Source organism: Trichosurus vulpecula, chromosome 5 (genome assembly GCF_011100635.1).
Source record: "Trichosurus vulpecula isolate mTriVul1 chromosome 5, mTriVul1.pri, whole genome shotgun sequence".
NCBI lineage: Eukaryota > Metazoa > Chordata > Mammalia > Diprotodontia > Phalangeridae > Trichosurus > Trichosurus vulpecula.
This window is the reverse complement of record NC_050577.1, coordinates 270,527,780-270,544,698: the sequence shown is the minus strand read 5'-3', so window position 1 is coordinate 270,544,698 and position 16,919 is coordinate 270,527,780.

Sequence of the window (16,919 nt, the reverse complement as noted above, 5' to 3'; positions counted from 1 at the left end):
GTTATCTTTTGCCCTTATATCACTCCTTTCCCCACCTCCTCCATTCCTTATAATAAAGAATTTAAAAATAGGAACAAAAAAAAGTTAGGCAAAGCAAACCAATATATGTGTGTATATATATATATGTGTGTGTGTGTGTGCAGCATATGTATATATGTATGTATATAATCTGACATTATATGCATCATCCCAAACCCATGGCCCTTCACCTCTGCAAAGAAGCTGGGGGGAGGTATATTCTTACATCTCTTCTTTGGGGCCAAGTTTGGTCACGATAATTTCAAAACATTCAGTTTCTGTTTTGTGGTTTTACTTTAATTTACATTGTTGCAGCCATTGCATATATTGTTCTCCTGTTTCTGCTTACTTCATTTTGCATCAATTCATATAAGTCTTCTCATGATTCTCTATAGTCATGCTTCTCGTTTCTTATTGCACAGTGTTTCAACAATCTGGCTAGCAGCTTCTGTGGGGGTATAAGATCCACCCACAGCCAGCACCCAGAAAGCTGCCAATAGCACAGGTTCTTCTGATCTGCTTAATTAAGGAAAGCAAGGTAAAGGGGTTGACGAGCTTACTTTTAATTCAGCATTCAAATATCATTTAGTTAGTTCAGGGGAAAAAGCCAGCACCCTGAACTTCAAAACAAAATGCAAACAAATTACAAACATCAACAGACTTTGTCTGATTAAATCCCAACACATAGTTACCAGAGTTCAACAAAATCTCAACATCTGGGTTTACAAGCTGGAGGGCTCCTTAGCTACAGCTGCCCAGAGTCTCCTCACCAACACCATCTCCAGAACCCCACACAAATGGCTCTGTCCTCCCTTCTTATAGGGCTTCAGACATCATCAAACATCGTCTGAATCACCAGAGCTCAGGCTCTGGTGATTGGTTCTTGAGTTGGCCCCTCCCCTTAGGACCCTGGGAGGTTCACATCCACATGGATTAGGTTAAGACCTAATGGGGTTTGGGCCTGGGGCTTAGCACCTAGTAAAGCTCACTGAGATAAATTGAGTCACTCAAAGAAAACAAAGGCCATTCTGGTTACACACAGCTATCCATTATATAAATATATCACAGTTTGTTTAGCCATTCCAAAATCAAACATTTCCCACCTCTGTCTTTCATTTCATATAACCCTTCTCTCCTCTACCCTTCCCATGTCTTTCAACCTCTCTTCCATAAACAACATTCTCTAAATCCCCATTCTCTCCAACTTCAAACATTCCCATCCCTCATCTATGCCATCTTCTTGTCCCCATCTTTGCCCTCCTCCATATCAATCTCCTATCTCCACTGTCTTCACTTGTCTCCTACTTCTTTTCCTTTCCCATTCCACTTGTACTTTCTACCTGATCTCTTTGTCCTCTTCCCACTCTCTTCTCTCACTCTCTATTATGCTTAATTTTCAATACACTTACCCTGAATTTATTCCCCTTTACTACCACCACTCCCAAGTCCTCTCTACCCACTCTGTACTTTCCTTTCCAACTCCACATTCCTATTCTGTCTTCTGGATTGTTACTCTTACATCCATGCCCTTGTCATCTGACATAGGATCATAGATTTGAAGGGCTCTCAGAGGTCAACTAGTTCAACAACATTATTTTATAAATGAGGAAACCGAGGCTCAAAGAAGCCAAGTCCAAGGTCATGAAGGTTAGGGTTAGGTCCTTCAACTCCAAATCCAGTACTCTTTTCACTGCACTAGGTTGATCCATCCTGTCTCCCTTTTTCTGCTTCCCCTGTTCCTCCTATTCCCCCATTCTCCTCCTGTTCTTCCTTCTTCCCCATTCTCCTCTCTCCATGAATCAGCCCCTACATGAGGCATTTGAGACCCCCTCCTTTGGGATTTGGAGTCAGAAGGGCCCTTATGAGAAGAAGGTAAGCTTACTGAGGGATCTACCCCCAATTCCAGAAGAATGGAGATTGAAATTACAAAGCTCAGTAGATAACTAGATGCTTTTACCAGGCTGCCAGTATTTTCTACCAGTTTGATTGAGGGGAGGGAAATGGGGGAGGGAAAAAAAAGACCTCCCTTCCCTACCACTTACCTGTATATGCATGTTACAATGGAGAAAATGAGTTAAGGGTTTTTATAATAATTACATATTATATATTAAATATACTATTTATAATATTTTATAAAAATTAATTATTTTCTCAATCTTCCATTGCAAGGAGGAAAGAGAAACTGTTTGGGGGGCGGCGGGGATGTCCCCTTCTCTCTCAGACTCTCAGAAGTCCTCATTCAGCTTAATGGATGGTTTGGGGGACAAGAACACTGGATGTAAGAGACTTGGGTTTGAATCACAGCTTCAACACTTTGCAGCTGTGTGACCCTGAGCGAGTCAACTGACTTCTTTGATTCAGTATTCTCATCTGTAAAAGGAGAGAGTAGGACTTTCACTGTCTAACTCACAGCCCTCTGTAAACTGTAAAATGGTTGTCATTATCTGATGGGGCTCAAAAAGGAATAGTCCTATCGAGAAGCAAGGGGAAAGCCAAGGTGACTTCTTGGTGACTCCTCCGAAGTTCCAAGAAACTATGATTTGCAGATAGCCATAAGAAGGAGGCATTGGAAATCTGTAGTTACATGGTAAATGGAATTTCTACCTGGCTACTACAATAATATACCAGGCAATTAGGATACAAGTTTCCAAGATCTTTTCCTGTATTTCCAAAAAAGATAAATCACCCCAGAAATGGAATCTGCATATTGTAATTAGCTGATAAATATTTCATAGACATTTTGAACTTTCTCTTCCTCCTCTATTTAATGGCCACAAACTTGAGCAAAGGGAAAACACAGTAGGGGAAAAGGGGGTTGGTGAGGAGGGATAACCTATTGGGGGGAGACAAGGAGGGAGAAGGGACACTCTTCTAGGCCCTTGTTTACTTTCTTTTTCCTGTACCTTTAAGATAATTTCTCTCACCTGGAGAAAAGCAAGGGAAAAGTGTGTGAGGCAAGGTTGACAGGGTGTTCTGGCACTGGTCCAAGTATAGGGAGGGGGTACATCTCTTGTGGTACAGAGAATTACTGTCATTGCTTGGCCTCCCTATTACCAAATCATAATTAACAAACATAGTAATACTTCCCATTTTTATAATGCTCTAAGGCTTACAAGTACTTTCCTTATAACCCTGTGAAGGTAGGTGATTCAAGTGCTGTTTTCTTTTTAATGATATTCCGTCTCGGTGAAGTGATTTAACCAAGTCAGTTAACTTATAAGATAAATTTAAACCCAGGTCTTCTGCCTCTTCCAAATTAATTGCTCTGCCCATTGTGACCCACCATATCCTTTGCTGTTATGCCCTAACCTTCCTCCTGTAAAGGCCATCCTTTGCCCTCACCTTCCTACCTCCACTTCCCCTGCTCAGGACCTCTATTTTGGTTCCTCAACTCTAGGTCAAATTTACTCTTACTTGATAATGTGGAGGTTGGGGGAGGGGGGAGATGTTCTCAGGAGACATCAGAGGCCCCTGCTCTCCCTCATCTGGTCCCCCTGGGACTTGGGGAAAATGACACTAAGTGGATTATGGTTCCATTTCAGGAATTAAATCAAAACTCAGGGCTAACTCAATTTGGCTTTGGATGGGAGGAAAAGGTTAAAAGGGAGGAGGTATTGTCTGGGTGTGCTCTCAGCATCATAACAGGTTCCTGTTTCAGCCCATTGCCCCATGGGAAGGCCCAGGATCTATGGAGTTTGAAAGTGGGGAGTGCCTGAGTAAACCTGGGAGATTACAACTATCATCAGAGTCATGGAGTCTGATTGCATTTTAGTGGGGAGATCCCCATGCCAGAAATCTCTGGAAGCTCAACCCTATGCCACTTAGCAAAGGATAGTGAGGGAAGAAGAAATAAAGGAAGAATATTATACTGAAACCTATTTATCCATTGAAATTACTCTCTTTCTAGGACAGCTACAATGGGTACATTGACATCTCTATCATATATCCGCATCACTACAATGGCGCCACATCTTATGTATTAGCATGTAGAGGATATGTTAGGGAGTTTTCCCTATAATGCCACAACAAGTTATGAAGATGTTCTTTAACCAACTTAAGAAATAAGGCCTTTGGCCATTGGAAGAAATAAATTGTAACAGAAATAGTGATCGGGTGAGAAGGATAGTCGTGTCCCTTAGATTTTTTTCTTTTTTTAAAGAAAGTCACCCAGCAATTCAAGAGTGAGAGGCAGCCAAGGCCCAAAGCAGCTGTGGAATAAGATTCCTGCATGGGGAGAAGGAGGAATTTTTCTCTCCTTTCTGACTCCCGTCAATCATGGTGTCTAGGAGTAACTTTACTAGCCCTGAAAGAGACACCCCATTCAGCAGTTGTACAGTCACTTGGAGATAGTTTAAGGACTACTTAAGGAAGCAGAGACAGGTGCTAAAGTTAAGGATATAGAAATGACTTAAGGCAGGAAGTAGTTTCAAGGAGCATGACCCCTAGTATCAGAGAAGAGAGCCAACTATTGATAGAATATATTGATAGAATTAGCCCAGACAATTGAGAGTTAAGCTCCACAGTGAGCTCCCTGAGGAGAGAAACTGCAGTAGCAGAATTGTGAGCTGACTTGGCACTCATGTGGTTGTATGTATACATACATACATACATGTATGTATGATATGTGTATATGTATATACACGTATACACATACAAACACATATGTATATACATATACACAATACGTGCACGCACATATACATAATGTACATTTGTATATGTGTGGATATATATACACATACGTATGTAATTAACATTTTATTTTAAGTTTGTGCTTATTTTTCTCACTGATGGGGGAGTGGGAGTATTAGTGGGAGAGTGCAAACCAGGATTTTGAGGCAAATGTTTTGTAGCCATTGTTGTTACAATACTCTCTTAGAAAATGCCTTTTGTTGAGAGCTACTTGTGTCTACTGACTGATTGTTAATGAGAAGTACGCCAGAGGGGGCTCATAAGCTGTCATTTAGAAACTTGACTCTATAGGGGATATTCTTGAATCTTAGGGTAGTAGCTATCCTTCTAAACCATAGTAACTGCCATATGGGGAAATAACCCAGAGAGGGTGCTACAAATATATCTAATTATGCTTGTATACACATATGGGGATAGGGGAAGGGAATAAGCATTTATACAGTATATATTTATATACATGTGTATTTTGTATTTATATTTCTATAGTATGTGCCAGGTTCTGTGCTAACAGCTTTTCAAATCTTGTCTCTTGATCCTCACAACAACCCTGTGAGGTAGGTTCTGCAATTATCCCCATTTTTATAGTTGAGGAAACTGAGGCAAACAGAGATTAAGTGACTTGCCCAGGGTCCCATAGCTAGTTTCTGGTGCCAGATCTGAACTCAGGTCTTCTTGACCCCAGGCCCAGTTCTCAATCCATCGTGCCACCTAGCTGCCTCAATAGTATAATTGCATACCTGTCTTTACTCAGTTGTCACTATGCCACAGACACCCCCAGATTTATATATGAAGCAATCTCCTCACCAGGAGATCTTATGGTGTGATGGAGGGAGCGCTGGATTTGCAGTGTGAAGACCTTTCTCCAATTCTGGCCCTGCTACTTACTTGCTAGCTGATGTGATCTTGGACACATCATTTAACCTCTAAGGGCCTTCTTTGGATCTTACATGCTTATGAGTACAATAGTGTGACTTGTATTACCCTGATGTTGCTGTTGGGGAAATTGAAACTTAGAGAAGTTAAATAATTTTGTCCAAGGTCACATAGCTAGTGAGCATGTGGTAGGGTGGGCCAAGATCTTTAACTCCAAGAGCAGGGTTTATCTTCCTACTTTATCATGATCTATATTCTAACATTAACTGCTAAAGCTTTCTACCAGGAATGTGTTTAGTCAGGATTGTCTCATTGAAGTGCACCACCACCTTCCCCCAAGAGAAATAGGGAAAGAAATTCTCCCCATTTAACAGATGGGGAAACAAAATCCAGGGGAGCTACATGGCTTTCCCTGAGCCATACAGAGTGGAATTAAAGAACAGAAACAGGACACCAATGCCCTGAGTGATAAGAAATAGGGAGTCAACTACTATTCCTCTACCCCAACTCCTGTCCCCTGGAGCCCTGGACATCAATGGCAAAAGAGCTATCCATAGATTCCACCCCCCCCCCCACATATTCTAGCAAGCAGTGGGGAGGGACTCTGCCAGGGAGCAAGCAGCTCCAGGGCAAGAGCATCACCACAACATCGTCATTCTGCGATTACTGTCAGGGGACCATAATCCATCAGAGCTGCCTGCGAAGCACAGCCCAGACTGTGTGCACCGCCCTGCTCTTTCTAGATTGCATTAGCTAGGGAGAGGGCGTAGTGTGGCACCAGTTGGGAGGAGGGGGCAGAACTGTCCACACTCCTTGGCAAGCCCTGAGGGTGTCCCTATGGGGGGAAGAGTGAAGAGGTTGGTCTGTGTCTGCTTAGGGAGGAGGAAAGAAGAGGCCTCAGGAACTCATTCTCTGAAATTTCCCTTTTCTGATGTTCTAACAATATGTGGGAGAATTAGAATGGGCAAAGAGAAAAGAAGGGAGAAGAAGAGAGGAAGAAATGACCTAAGTCAGGGAAAGAACAGGCAAGCTAGAGAGGAACGAGGGTAATGGCGGATGAAGTCAATATCAAAGGAAGAGGATGGGGGCAGCACAGGGGGGAAGATGCAAGACAAAACAGAGACATGGGAAAAGAAACAGAATGAAGAAAAAGGAAATGAATGCAAGAGTGAGATAAGGGTAGAGAGGGAGATAGGCTAGAGGATAGAGAGATCAGATATAGAGGCAGATGGAAAAAGAAAGGATAGGAGAGAACTTGAGAAGGGGTTGCAGAACCTGAATTTTAGTGTTGAAAGCAATTTTAGAGATTACCTAAATCCGCACCTATGCGGAGTGAACTTGGAGACAAGTCACTCAATCTCTCTTCTCTCTCAGTTTACCTATTTATAAAATGGCAATGGTAATAATTTCACTACCCACCTCACAGATTTTGTAAACCATAAAGTGCTTATATAAATGTGAATTACTAAGGATCATTGATAATTACTTATTCCAATCATATCACTTTACAGATTTGGAAACCGAGGCTCCCAACTCACATAGCCATTTAGTGGAAGAATAGGGCCCAGGTCTCCTGACTTCTTATCCAGAGCTCTTTCCACTTTTCCACACTCCTTAAAAGCTGAGTCAAGAGTAATCTCCTATGTCCCATAGACCAGGCTGCCTGAAGATCATGGAAAATGAAGTATGCCCTTTTCCCCAAATTATTTTAGGACTCTGAAGGAGCTAGATAATATTCTTGAAATTTGTCCCACCTCAAAGAATGCTCTGCCTTTTGTAAAAGACATTAGAGGTGTGTTTGATACTGCATAATGCTCTTGCCACCATTCCTTGCCCCAAAGGATGCAGACCAAAGCTGAGAGGGATAATAAATTATTTTAATGGCTAGTGTTCATAAAGTGCTTTAAGCTTGGTAAAGTGTTTTACATATGTCGTCTCATTTCTTCCTCAAAACAACCTGAGATAGAGGAGCTAACATTATTCCCATTTTACAGATCATCATTATTATTATTCCTCATTTTATGGAAGAGGAAATTGAGGCTGAGAGAAATTAAGTGACTTGTCCAGGGTCACACAGTTGGTAAGTGTTTGAAACAAGATTTGAACTCAGGTCTTCCTGACTCCAAGTTTAATACTCTGCCACTACAACGTGCCTTTTGTGGCAAGCATAGTCTTCCTGGAAATGGGGAGAGTGAACATTTTAACTTCTCAGTTTTCCTAATTGATCAGATGTCTTCGTCTTCCTTTGGCTAACAAATATCAGCCATTGAATTTCATAGTCACAGATTCTTTAGGACTTCCAAGGTTAATGATTAAGGAATCATTCCTCTGTGTCTGGGCGAGACTGCACCTAACTCGTTCCACCTAATCCTCCACAAGGAATTCTATAATTTCCTTCGGTATCATGCTCAAGGATTTCATTCGTAAAAGGGCTTCTTTGTCTCTCTAAACCTATTCCCATCCCCACTCCCACCACAACACTTGAAGCCCATTGTCATAGTCAAAATCACAACATCACATGGATCTCAGAGTGGGAAGGAACTTCAGAGATTGTCTAGTCCTAATTTGATCTTAAGAATTCCTTCTCTAGCATCCAGTCAAATGACCATCCAGATTTTGCTTGAAGACCTCCAGGGAGGGGGAAGCAGCCCATTCCTTTTTTGGATGACTATCATTGTTAGGAAGTATTTCCTTTCATCAAATCTAAATCTATTTCTCTGCAATGCTCATCCATTAATTTTATTTCTGGACCAGACCAGTTTAATCCCTTTCCTTCATTATAGCTTTACAATTACTTAAAGACAGTTATCATATATTCTCCATCCAAATCATCCTTTTCTCAAGGCTAAACATACCTCGTTCCTGAACTGAACCTCACACATGGCATGCTCTCATTATCCTAGTTGCTCCAGTATGTTCTGCATTATCTTCAATTAATCTATACCATTCCTTCTGAATGAAGGAATGAGTGAATAAAGCATTTATTAAGCGCTTACTGTGTGCAAAGCACAGTACTAAATACAAGGGATGCAGATAGAAAAGTCAGACAATCCCTACTCTCATGGAGCTCATATTCTAAAGGGGGAGACAATTCACATAGAAGCTGTAAATCAGATGGGAAACTCAATGATCCTTTGTGCAGTGGCAAAGCAGATGGTAATTCCTCTTTCATGTCATTTCCACTGATAAAATCTTATCAGTTTCTAATGTTGAACCATTTGATGGTGCCAAGGACTTTGATGGAGAGAACTTTCTTTTCTGTTGAAGGAAATAAACTGAGTTAATTGACACTGTGTTTAATGGTCAGATCTATTAGAAACTATATTTATTAGTAATATCAAACAGCTTTTTGGGGGATGGCAGCCCAATAAAGAGAGTCCTCTTTATCAACCAAGTGTCCTGCCTTGGCAAAAATAACCAAGCCTTGCATCTAGTTAGCAAGAATAAGAAGTTAAAATAGAAGCTACCTACTCCCTCTTTTGGCAGTGTCCTACTTAGCATAGCCTTGGGGTGTCCTGAGGTCTGGATATTTTTCCACCAAAGAATGATGTCCCGGTCTCTCTTTCCAATTCTTTGCCACCACAAAAAGAGCTTTTATAAATATCTTTGTACATATGGTTCTTTTCCTTTTGCTTTCATTTCTTTGGGGTACACACCTAGTAGTGGTATTGCTGGATCAAAGGGTATACATGGTTTTATAGCCCTTTGGACATAGTTCCAAATTGCTCCCCCAGATGCTTGGATCAGTTCATAATTCCACCAACAATGCATTAGCATCCCAGTTTTCCCACATCCCCTCCAACATCCAACATTTTCTCTCTTTTATTTTTTTATTATCTCATATCTCATATATTATCTCATATTAGCCAGAGTTGTTTTAATGTGCATTTCTCTGATCAACAGTGATTTAGAGCATTTTTACATGACTGTAAATAGCTTTGATTTCTTTGTCTGAAAACTACCTGTCCATATCCTCTGATCATTTGTCAATTGGGGAATGACTTATATTTTTATAAATTTGACTCAGTTCTCTATATATTTGAAAAATGAAGCCTTTATCTGATATACTTGTTGCAAAATTTCCCCCTCTCCCCCAGTTCTCTGCTTTCCTAATAATTTTGGTTACATTGGTTTTGTTTTTGCAAAAACTGTTTAATGTTATATAATCAAAATTATCTATTTTTTATTTTGTAATGCTCTCTATATCTTCTTTGATCATAAATTCTTTCCTTATCCATATATCTGACAGATAAACTATTGCATGCTCTCTTAATTTGCTTATGGTATCACACTTCATGTGTAAATCATGCACCCATTTTGACCTTATCTTGGTATATGGTGTGAGATGTACCTAGTTTCTGCCCTGTCATTTTCCAGTTTTCCCAGCAGTTTTTGTCAAACAATGAGTTTTTGTTCCAAAAGCTTGGATCTATGGGTTTATTGGCCATTTACTATAATGTAATATGTACCTAATCTCTTCCATTGATGCACCACTCTATTTCTTAGCCAGTACTAGGTTGTTTTGATAATTACTGTTTTATAATACAGGTTGAGATCTGGTACAGCTAGACCACTTTCTTTTGCATTTTCCCATTGATTCCCTTGATATCCTTAATCTTTTATTCTTCCAGGTGAATTTTGTTATTTTTTTCTATCTCTGTAAAATAATTTTTTGACAGTTTGATTGGTATGGCACTGAATAAATAGATTAATTTATGTAGAATTGTCATTTTAATTATATTGGTTCAGCTCACCCATGAACAATAATATTTTTTCCAGTTGTTTAGATCTGACTTCATTTGCGTGAACAGTTCCTTATAGTTATGTTCATGTGGTTCTTGGGTTTGTCTTGGCCGGTAGACTCTCAAGTATTTTATATCAAGTATTTCTTTAGGATGTCCCCAAGGTCAATAATATAGAAGGCATCTGTATTATCTGAAGAAGAAACATCATTAATTTTCTGGTTCAGAATATCCTTAGGAGTAAAGCCTTCATCAGGGAATTTAAAGTCAAATTCTTCATTACTAGAGCCGGTCATGGTTTCTTGGTTTCTCTCTAATGTGCAACAAAATGGAAAACTAGGAAATGGAATTCAAAGAAAAGCTTCTTTTCAACTTTACACTTAAGCTAGTTCTCCAGGAAATCAAAGTCCTGTTAAATACAAAGCTATGATTGGGCCTTCCGGCAGCTGTTTCACTGGGAAGGGTTTTTAATGGCTCTGGATAGAGTGGCCAGATGCCATGGAGATGTAGACAATGGAAGGGATGGAATTCGATGGCAATAGCATCTTTCTGCAATATCTCTCCCTGTTCAACTGACTCCTACCCTGATAGCATTGTGCTAAGCCATAGTGAGGGATGCATTAGTGGAGAGAAGGCCGAAAGGGTCTCCCCTGAGAAATTTGGCAAAGTAGAGGAGTCTGTGAGATGAATTCAGGTTCTGACTCTGACACATTCTGGCTGTGTGACTTTAGGCAAGTGCCTCGACCTCTCTGTGACAATGGGAAACTCTCTAACACTACAAATTGTACAGAGGGTCCCCTCCCGGATGGTAGAGGGACTTTTCCTTATCTGGAAGATCCCTATATCAATGACATCACAGGTCCAGGCCCTATCTTTAAGCTATATTAGGTACTTTTCTCACAACAGCACTGCTAAGTAGTGGAAGAATGATTGTCTTAATGAAAGACAGGCAAAAGAGATTAAGTAATTAACCTATGGTGTAATAAGATTAAGTGATTAACTTACGATTATGAAACTAATAACAGGCAAAAGAAGGATTCAAATTTGGGGTTGAAACCAGAACTATCATGTCTCTAAATTCGGCAGGTGATCAATAAATGCCTATTCCTAGGCTAAGTGTGAGGAATCTTCTGAAGTCATTATATTAGAAACATCACCTTCCTCTCCTCATCTGTGCTTTTAAAGAGGCAGGATAAGGCGCGTCAACATAAGACGCAAAGAGAGCAAAGATCAGCTGTCTTTGAGACACAGCTGCCAATTGATATGTTCACACATTCTATGACTAGAAAGAGAAAGGGGTGTTGACATATCATGATTTCTTGAGGATGGTTCTAAGGAACTAGGGTTTTTGAACAATCCCAGATCCTCAAGAGGCAGTTAGATCAAGCAAATATCAGCAAGATGTGTCTAAAACCTTGGGAGTTCAGAAAAGGTTCCAGATAAGAGGAGATGTCAATAGGCAGAAGGCTGGGGACTTGGGGATGGACACATTTTCACCTCTCCCATCCAGTGATGTCATCTGTTCTCTAGGACTGTGGAGTCCCTGGGAAGGTCAGTATGACCCTCCCACTGATCATAAGTGATGCTGAGCTCATCCTAGTTTTTCCAACACCATTTGATTGTGTCAAAAACTTCCAGAGGGGCCAGGACAGCCTCATTTAGCCAGCTGCTCCACTGTTGTGAAGTCCTTCCTTATGTCTGATTTCAATCCTTCCTTCTTATTCACTTTGGTGAAAATACAGCATCCTCCTCAGAATAAGAACCCTTCAGAAGCTTGTGTGTGGTGGATTCAGTTTCAGAGGCAGCTAGGTCACTCAGGAGATAGAATCATCTACTTGGAGTCAGTAGGACCTGAGGTCGAATTGGGCTTCAGACCCTTGGCAAGTCACTTAACTTCTGACTGTCTCAGTTTCCTCAACTGTAAAATGGACATAATAAATAGCACCCATCTCCCTGGATTGTTATGAGGCAAACAGTATTCTGCAGACCTTGGAGTGCTACATAAATGCTAGTGATTATGATTATTTCCTCTCTCCTCCAATATTCATTATTCCAACTCTAGCCCCCTGTCCCTTTTCCAGGCCCATAAAAAAAGCCTTTACTCTCTCCCAGAGACTTCCCCAAACTCCAAACTTCTCTATCTCTAACCTTCTCCTCTTCACTACATTTGGAATTGAGCCAAACCTTGATAGTGACACTACCCCCCAACAGCCTTCTTGATCACGTCAATAATGGAAACCCATCCACTGGTAGGTAGGAGCAGGGCAGGGAAGAAAGACTCTCTCCATGCCTCTTTGAATCATCTTGGCCCTGTGGATGATTCTAGGTCACCCTTCCAGGCTCTTCACTCACCAATTCTAGACTCCTAATTTTCAGTAATTCCCTAATATGGCCTCTACATATCTGTCAGACTGAGCCTTACTCCACCAAACACCTGCTTGGAGTCTTCAGTAGTCATTAGACCAATCCCTTCCCCTTCATAGTTCCAATGTTCTATATTCCCCATCTTCCAGGATACCTCCTCTCACCCACTACCTCCACCCTTCCCACTCCAGTCTGTTGAGTTCTCCCACCCTCTTTCCCTTTACTTGTACATACTGCTCTAACTACCAAAATGTTTTCACAGTCTTTTCTAGAGTGTATCTAGCCTTTCTTTCCCAGCAGAGCGAGAGCTCTTGAAAGGCACAGGCCCTACTTCTTCCCTCTGGATCTTCTCTGAGAGCCCAAGACAGGGCCCTCAGTCAGTGGTGTTGACTGACTGATAGATTGACAGGCTGTGGAGCCTCTCAGACCTCCCTGGTTGCTGCTGTCCCCGAGCCAGGAGGAAGCAGCTTCCCTTGCCAAACAGATCCTAGTGGACAGTTATTGAAGGCTCTCAGCTGGGGACTCTTCTCTGGTCTTAATCTGAACTGCCCTCAAGGAAATCATAACTAGCTCTTAAAAACATGTTCAGACTCAAGCCTCTGTGTGTTTGAGCAGGGTTTCAGACATCTACTTAACACGGGGGGCCTCAGGGCTTTTGATTTCTACCTGCTGCTTTGCCCTCTCCCCCTGTCTGGCTGGTGTTTATCGCCCAATAAATTGTTTAAATCAGTGTCATTTCCTATAAACATTTCACTCTGAACACTACCCCCTACTCCAGAAGTTCATCCATCACCAGTTGAGGGGTATACTTGAGAAACCACGCTTTGGGGGCAGAAGATATGGCCCCCTTCATCTGTCCTCCCTTGAGTCAAGCCCTTCCCCCTCACCCCCCACCCCCTGCCACCTTGGTCCTCTGCCTAAACTACCTTCTCAGATTTCACACCATAAGAGCTACCTCATTGCAATGAAATAGGGCACTTAGAACTGGGGTTATTTATAACAGGCAGACTGGCAACAAGCGATTTGGGAGAACAACCAAGACGATGGACACTTTCTCTTTCGGCGCTCAATAAATGGACATGGATTCCTTTTACTCCTTGGTGTCTCTGGCTCCTTTTTTATCTTCCGTGCTGGCTACAGGATGAAGAGGAGGGAGGGAACTGTAGGGGGTGGTTCAGACCAAGATGACTTAGGTGAACACTCAGCATGGCGTGCTGACTGGTTGGGGCCCCATCAATTTCATCCTGCTTTCTCCCCCGTCTCCCATTTTAAACCAGAAATTTCCTTTCTTGAGTGAGCTTCTTCCCTCCAAATCCTACGCCCTTAGCTCTCTGCAGAGGAAGGACTCCTTTGCTCTCTAGGCAAGTGGAGGGCATCTGTCAGGAACCAGAATGGAAGTCAGACTGAGCAGGAAGAGCTTTTGTGCTGATCAGGATTTCGGGAGAGAGTGAGGTTTTGAGGAAACCTCTCTTTGAGAGAATTTTGAAAATTAGTTGAAAGGCAATTTATTCCTTTTGGTAATTGAATTACATGATGGTGTGAAGGCAGGGTCACGACTCAATTCTGAGTTCTGAAGCGAATGATAACCAGCATTTATATGGCACTTTAAGATTTGCAAAGAGCTTTACAAATATCATCTCATTTGAGCCTTACCATACCCCAGGAAACCCTGGGAGATAGGGGCTATTATTACCTCCATTTTGCAGCTGAGAAAACTGAGGCAGATGGAAATTAAGTAGCTTGCTAGTAAATGTTGAGGCTGGATTTGAACTCCGGTCTTCTTGATTCCAGATTCCGAGTTCTATCCACTTCCCTTTCCCTCTCCTCAGGGTCATCATCCTCAGTCATTACAAATTAGACCAATTTAAGGGATCTAATGACTTTGGGGTACTGGAGGATCTCAAAGCACCCAATCTTCCTACCTCTTACCCCAGTTTCTCTAGTATTCCATAAAAGAAAAGGGATAACTAATGCCACAGCCCACCCCAAATGCTAGTGTGAAGTCCAGCCACTTACACACTGGCGCTGCCACTACTGACTACAACTATTATACACAGTGCCCACGCCTGTGGTTGCTGGTGCATCAGAGAGCCCACTTTAGTAAGGAGGATGAGGCAGGGGACTATGGTGGACCATGAGGAGAGGTATTCCTTGTTCTTGGGGGTCAATACTTCCTGTCTTGAGCCAAAGGAGGAGAAAAAAGTTGCTAGTGGAGCATGTGACTCCATAAAATAAAGGGGAATAATTGGGAGCGATATCTAATTTATCTATTGAATGCCTCCTACGTACTCTTTTATCACTTAGACGGACAGACTATAATTGGTGTGCTGAATGCCATCAATCTAAGGGCCTGGGCTTCCTGCTCATGCTACACCTATTACTGTCACATTATGACACTATAATACCAAGATCAATGACATTTTAAATGCACTCCAGTTATGGGCAATCGCTGACAATAAAAACAGTGACAAATTGATGAAACTCAGGCAGCGATGATCTGGTGTCGAAAATAAACCATAAATAATCCACTTTCCAAACTGGGAGGTGAGTTTGGGAACCCAGCTTGGGGAGTGATGGGCTGAGAGAAAGGGAGGCCCCATCCCAGCTCCATCATCTCAGTGTTCTTCCTCCTTGATCTTGGGTCTTGCCCAGGAAACTCACCTTGATTTGGACTAGTTGGCTTGTGCTGGAGGAGGACTAGCAATCAGAGAAACTCTTGGAGAGAAAGAGAGGCTGCTTTGATCTGGCTGCCCCATTATTCTCTCAGTATATGTGAGACAGAGAGATGCTTTCCTTCAAAGGCTCAATCAGAAAGACCATCCTAAGATTACCACTTGCTTTCTAGATAGGCTTCCTCATGGTCCAGAGGCAGGAAGAGGAAAACCACTGGGGCATTGAAAAGGAGTCTGTCTTATATGGAAATTCGCAATTTTAGAGTGTGCGTGGGGGGGTGATATCAGGGGATCCATTCTGCCAAAGGTGCCAGAGAGTTCCCATTGGGTTATCTCACACGGCAGGCAATCCAAACTGTCCCCAAATAGGAATCTGGGGGGAGTGAATCATGTATGAGATGACGTAGACTAGAGATAAAGTGAGACTGAGGCATAGCTATGAAGTTGGTAGAAGCAGATCTATGCTCCATGGGCACATTATCCATTTAGTACCTCCCTTGTCCTCTAATTATCTAGCAGCCTTCCTGCTGGCCTCTGGCTACCTGGCCATACCTAGGCCTGCTTTTTGCTTTTCTCTCTTCTCCTGTATCAATATGAGATTATCCCACATCCAGTTACTCCTCACAGGATTATAGGATTTAGAGCTTGATAAGATCTTAGAAGTCAAGTAGGTTGATATTCCCCCCTCCTTTATTTTATGGTTGAAGAGATGAGGACCCTGAGGTGTTAAGCAGTATGCCCGAGCTCATTAATGTAGTAAGTAGGCAGAGCCAGGGTTTGAATTGAAACCGTCTGAATTTGAATCCATTTGTATTCAGCTCCCTTCCATTGTCCTTTGTTGTTGCTGTTCAGCTGTTTTTTCAGTCATTTCCAGCTCTTTGCGACCTGTTTCAGGGTTCTCTTGGCAAATATAGTTGGAGTAGTTTGCCATTTCCTTTTCCAGTTCATTTTACAGATGAGGAAACTGAGGCAAGCAAGGTTTAGTGACTTGCTCAGGGTCACACAGCTAGTGTTTGACGATGGATTTGAACTCAGGTATTCCTGACTGTAGGCCCGATGCTCTATCCACTACACCACTTACCTGCCCTATGATGGGAGTTACTATGTTATTTCTTAGAGATAATGTGCATGCTAGTGGGCACTTTCTGCAGACCATGACAACCCAAAGGAAGGACTTTCAACTCTTTGGATCTTAACCCAAAGAATGGGAGTTTTTGACTCTGAGGGGCTCTGAGTTCAATCTGGACAGGGAGCAGAGCTGGGCTAGTCTTGACGTTAACCATCCACGGGATGGTCTGGTTCAGATGGCATGGCCTATGTGCTACCCAGGTTGGCTCTGACCTCCTCCCTCGTCCTTAGAAATCTTTTCTCTCCATCAATTCCCTAGTTCCAATTTGCTTCCAAGAAGGACCTGAAAAAGATAAGAAGATGAGACAAGAAAGTGAGAACTAGGGGTAAGAAGGTAGTCAGCTTCCTGGAGGCAAAATGCATGCATGAATACATAGTTGAATGAATGGGTGAAAAACTATTCAGCATTTATTGGGTACCTACTGTGTGC